Source organism: Dasypus novemcinctus, chromosome 17, assembly GCF_030445035.2.
Source record: "Dasypus novemcinctus isolate mDasNov1 chromosome 17, mDasNov1.1.hap2, whole genome shotgun sequence".
NCBI classification, from domain to species: domain Eukaryota; kingdom Metazoa; phylum Chordata; class Mammalia; order Cingulata; family Dasypodidae; genus Dasypus; species Dasypus novemcinctus.
This window is the reverse complement of record NC_080689.1, coordinates 2,825,847-2,831,202: the sequence shown is the minus strand read 5'-3', so window position 1 is coordinate 2,831,202 and position 5,356 is coordinate 2,825,847.

Sequence of the window (5,356 nt, the reverse complement as noted above, 5' to 3'; positions counted from 1 at the left end):
ACCTCGTTTCTGAGCACTAATGTGTGATGAAGAGAGTCAGGAGAATTATACGAAAATGAATAAGAGTAATTCTGATTTCAAATGTTTGGAAACATTAACAAAAACATCAAAATGATATCAGTATACCTGGTTCTATTAAATTCTTTTTTTTTTTTTAAAGATTTATTTATTTATTTAATTCCCCCCCTCCCTTGGTTGTCTGTTCTTTGTGTCTATTTGCTGCATCTTGTTTCTTTGTCCGCTTCTGTTGTCGTCAGCGGCACGGGAAGTGTGGGCGGCGCCATTCCTGGGCAGGCTGCTCTTTCTTTTCACGCTGGGCGGCTCTCCTTACAGGCGCACTCCTTGCACGTGGGGCTCCCCTATGCGGGGGACCCCCCTGCGTGGCAGGGCACTCCTTGTGCGCATCAGCACTGCGCATGGGCCAGCTCCACACGGGTCAAGGAGGCCCGGGGTTTGAACCGCGGACCTCCCATGTGGTAGACGGACGCCCTAACCACTGGGCCAAGTCCGCCACCTCTATTAAATTCTTGACAGTGAAGTTCTCAAGAACAAGCAATTTGTTTCCTGCTGCAGAAGGGGAGGGGGAGGCTTTTTTTTTAAGATCAAAGATTTTGTTTCTTTTTCACAGAACTTCATATTTTGCAAATATGAAGGCATAAAACAGCAACAAAGAACAATAATGCATATACAGCAGTGACTACACCAGGGTAAGGCTGATATTTAAAACAGCTAGATAATTTGGGGTGGTAGGGTGGGGTGGGTGGATAGGATAATGCAACAGAGGCCAATAATCATAAAACTTTAAGGTTAGAGCAAGATCAGCCAATGACTAAATATAGCTAACATCTTTTATAGGATTATTACTGATTATTAGCTTTTTTTTTGTTTTGTGTAACTATCTTCGACATTGTTGGACAGAGATCTTTAATTTTCATGTGGTCAAATCTATCATCTCTTCAAGTATAATTTGTGCTTTTAAAATTCTCCCTACCTGTGGTGGTTTAAAGGCGTATTCCAGAAAAGCAAGTTCTTACACTGAATCCATTCCTGTGGCGGGAACCCGCTGGAAGGAGAACCTTTGGTGGGGTCACTCCAGTTAAGGCGCGGCCCTCACTCAGGGTGGGCCTCAGTCCCCTTGGCGGAGTCCACTGTGTGACGGAGGAACCGGGCTTGGGTGGAAAGCATCGCCTTGATGATGTGGACATTTTCCCAGCCTCAAAACTGTGAGTGAAAAATTAAAAAATTAAAAATAAAAGCCCGCGAGTGCATAAATCCCCGTTGTTTAAGCCCCGGCCGCTGCACGCTGTTGGCTTACGCGGCCTGGGGACGTGAACCCCCCCCCCCACCCCCCGGGGGAGCCGCGCCCTGCGGCCTCCACGCCCTGGCTGGGGAGCTGTGCCCGGCGCCCGCAGAGCTTCCCTCCGTGGCTGAGGGTCCCGAGGTTTTCCCAGCTGGCAGGCGGGGTTTGCCAGCTCGGGCTGGGGCAGAGGCTGGGGCAGGCCGGGGGTGGGGGCCAGGGCGGGCTCCGGGCGACAGCGGGGTGGAGTCAGCGGGGCTTTCCAGGCGTCAGAGCAGGGGGTGCGGGGATGGCCTCGGTGTCCTCGAGTCCCCGCGGGAGGGGCCGGAGCCCACGGACCCCCTGCCCCGTGGGAAGATGCCGTGTGGGGGCAGCAGCACAGCTGGTGAGCTGAAGGGGGCCCTTCTGTCCCCCCGGGCCTGGGCTCGGAGCAGGGTGCCCTGAGGCGGCGGGAGAGCCGGGTGGCCTCGCAGGTGCTGGCCCCGAGGCCCAGGTGGGGGCACTGGGAGGGGGTGGCCCGCCCCGTGGGCAGGAAGGAGGCCCCCAGAGGGCAGGGGCACTGGCCAGCAAGGGGCTGGCCCCGAGGCCCCCCGCCCTGCCCACGCCCCCTTGGACCCACCCGAGGTACACGCAGGGCTTCCGGTGGGGGGCCAGGCCTCTACCCGGCAGGGCCGGTGTCTGGAGGGGGACCCGGCACGGCCACGGGAGGCTGGTGGCCCCGCCCTCGACGGGGGTTGTAGGAAGGGGGAGGGCGAGGTGGTGGGCTCCCCGCTGCCTGGGTGGGGAGAAGGGTGTGTGGGCTCCCTGCTGCCTGGGGGAGAGGGGTGTGTGGGCTCCCTGCTGCCTGGGGGGGAGGGGAGGGTGGGGCGGTGGGCCCCCTGCTGCCTGGGGAGGGAGAGGGGGCGGTGGGCTCCACGCAGGGCCCCTAGAGGCGGCCTGGGCAAGCCCTGCTCCTTCAGGCTGGTCCTCCCCTCTGGGACCCTCCAGGCCCCGGGCCCCGGCAGAGCGCAGCGTGGGACAGGGTCTCAGCTCTGGAGGGGCCCGGGGCGGGGGTCCTGCTGGGCGTCTCCCCTTCTCTGCGCACGCCAAGTGGGCTCCTGAGGGGGTTAGTGGAGGCCGGGGTGGGGCGCGTGGTGTTTGCCCTTGGTGCCCGGCTTGCTTGCTCAGCAGAACCACGCGTGTCGTCCGTGCGCCTGTGCCGTGTCGCTGCTTAGCTGAGGAGTAGCCGCGGCGCGCACAGACCACGTTTTGTTCATCCAGCGTCCGTTGATGGGCGTTTGGGTTGACTCCAACTTTTGGCAATAGTGAATAATGCCACTGTGAACACTGGTGCATATGTCACTTTGTGTCCTTGTTGTCAGCCTTCTGGGTATTTAGAGGTGGAGTGGACATCGCCATCCCAGGGTCCATAGGATGGAGGAACGGATTATGGACTAGCGTGGACCTGCTGGCATTCTACTATAGAACTACCGTGACTCGAGCAGTGGAAGAAACTGTAGCACTGATGTGGAGACAGTGCCCACGGGAGTTGCTGAGGGCAGGGAGAGGGAGGAAGAGCTGTGATGTGGGAGCGTTCCCAGGACTTGGAGCTGTCCTGAACGATATTGCAGGGACAGATGCTGGACATTATGTGTCCTGCCATGACCCACTGGATGGACTGGGGGAGAGCGTGAACTACAGTGTAAACCACTATCCATGCAGTGCAGCAGTGCTCCAAGATGTAATCACCAGATACAGTGAAGGTGCCACATGATGAAAGAGGTTGTTGATGAGGGAGGAGTGGGGGTGTGGGGTGTGGGGTGTGTGGGAACCTCATGTATTTTTTAATGTAACATTTTTTGTGATCTATGTGTCTTTAAAAAAAAAAGACAATAAAAAAAAAACTGGAATGAAAAAAAAAAAAGGCAAAGGGGAGACCAAGTCACAGTGGGGACCCACCCGGCACTGCGAGGGAAGGCTGCTACTAAGAGCCCACCGAGACCCCCACTTGGAGCCCTCTCCAGGGTCAGGGGGAACCCCGATAATGCCACAGGCCTCCCCACTGGCCCCCGGAGAGCCAACAGGTGGGGCAGCCGACCAGATCGGCAAGCAGCTGCCCCCCAGCAGGAAAGGGGGGCAGGAAAGGCCTGGAAAGGCCCACCTGGGGCCCACGCCCGCACCCCTGGTACCTCGTTCTTTTCTGGTTTCTTGATAAACTCTTACTCCCTTGCCTGCCCTGTGGTGTGTCCTTAATTCCTGTAAGCGACACAGCTGAGACCAGGGCATCCTGCGAGCACTGCCGGGGGGTGCCCTGCCCACAGATAAAAGTGGGGGGCGGGGGAGAGAGGCCCCTACCCCAGGGGCAGGGGTGCTTGGTCACCCCCACTTGGGGGTCTCGAGGACTGCACCCCCTCAGGATTCCCACTTGGGAGCTGAGGAAAGTGGGGTTCAGGTGCTTGAAGGCTGGAACGAGGTCACACAGGAGGTGGGGAGCCAGCCTCCGGCCCCGCCCCTGCCCTGCCCACCCTGCTGCCCTGCCCCTGCCCCTCTGCCTGGGCACTGGTCCAAGGCTCAAGGGTGGCCTTCAGCCCCCCAGCCCCTCAGGGGTTAACCACAAGAGGCCTGCCCCCCAGCCCAGGACAGGTGATGAGAAAACGGGGGGGCCAGAGACAGGAGGTGCGCAGAGGAGGGCCCGGGAAGCAGCCGCCCCCTGGTACCCCAGTTCCAAACCCTGGAGAGAGGCCATGGGCATGGGCAGCCCGTCCTGCCTCCCCCAGGCCCGCTCGGCTCCAGCCAGGGCCCAGTCGGCCCTGGACAGCGGGTGGCAGGTGAGAGGCAAGGCCACGGCCTCCGACACTGGCTGCTCTCTGTCCATTGCTGTGTGTTCTTCTGGGTCTGCTTGTCTTCTCTTTAGGCAGCTCCGGGAACCGATCCCGGGACCTTCCGGGGTGGGAGAGAGGTGCTCGGTCTCTTGCACCACCTCCCCTCCCTGGTCTGCTGCATCTCTTATTGTCTCTCCTCTGCCTCTCTTTCTGTTGTGTCTTCTTGCTGCGCCAGCTCTCCCCTCCGGCCAGCTCGCCTTCACCAGGAGGCCCCGGGAATCGAACCCTGGGCCTCCCGTATGGTAGACGGGAGCCCGATCACTTGAGCCACAGCCGCTTCCCAAGGAGACGGATCTTGAGGAGGGCTACCCGCCCCCAGAAACTGGAACCAAGGGCCGCACGAAGGGGGAGCAAGGCCAGGGGCTCCCACATCCGTCTGTCCAGCCAGCGTGGACGAGGCAGGGGCTAGGAGAGTGAAACGAGTCCCGACGGCGTGCTGGGTGGCAGGGGTGGCCTGGGCGCCGGGAAGGCTTCCTGCAGGAGGGGGCGGGGAGGGCGGGGACAGCTTCCTCCAGGGCATCGCCCAACACGGGGCGCTGGGGGAGACCCGGCCTGGGGGCTGCGGCCCCCCCACCTGCCCGAGGCTCCGGGAAGCCCCTCCTCCTCGGCGCCCCAGCCTCCCGCTGACCTGGCTCCTCACCAGCACTACCACCCCCTTTCTTTGCCGGGGCACCCCCTTAACCCCGCTCAGTGAGCCCTGGGGCGCCTTCCCTTCACCCTCTAGGAGGACGACCCCCCGGCTTCCCACCCAGCTTGAACGGGGAGTTGCCCTTCCCCCCGCCCCGCCCGGCCTCCAAGGTCACTGACAACTTCCTGTGGTTAAACTTTCCCCCTTGGTTGATAATTTTCCAGACTTTTCTCCTAGAGCATTTTCGTATATCTTTTTAAAACTTGATGCATATTAATGAAGTATACAATTCACCCAAAGCGTACAGTCAGTGGTGTTTGGTGTAATCACATGGTTGTGTATCCACCACCTCCATCATCATTAGAGCATTGCCATTATTTCAATAACGATAGCAATCAGCCACAAACAAACTGGCGAGACCGTTCCTCTCCCCTCCATCCCGCTACCTTGCCCGGCTGTACATAGCTGCTGTTTCTGGCTATTCTTGCTCAATTACTAATATTTTATTGAGCAGTTTTATTGAGACATATTCATATACCATAGGAACTATCCAAAGTCTATCATCAGTGG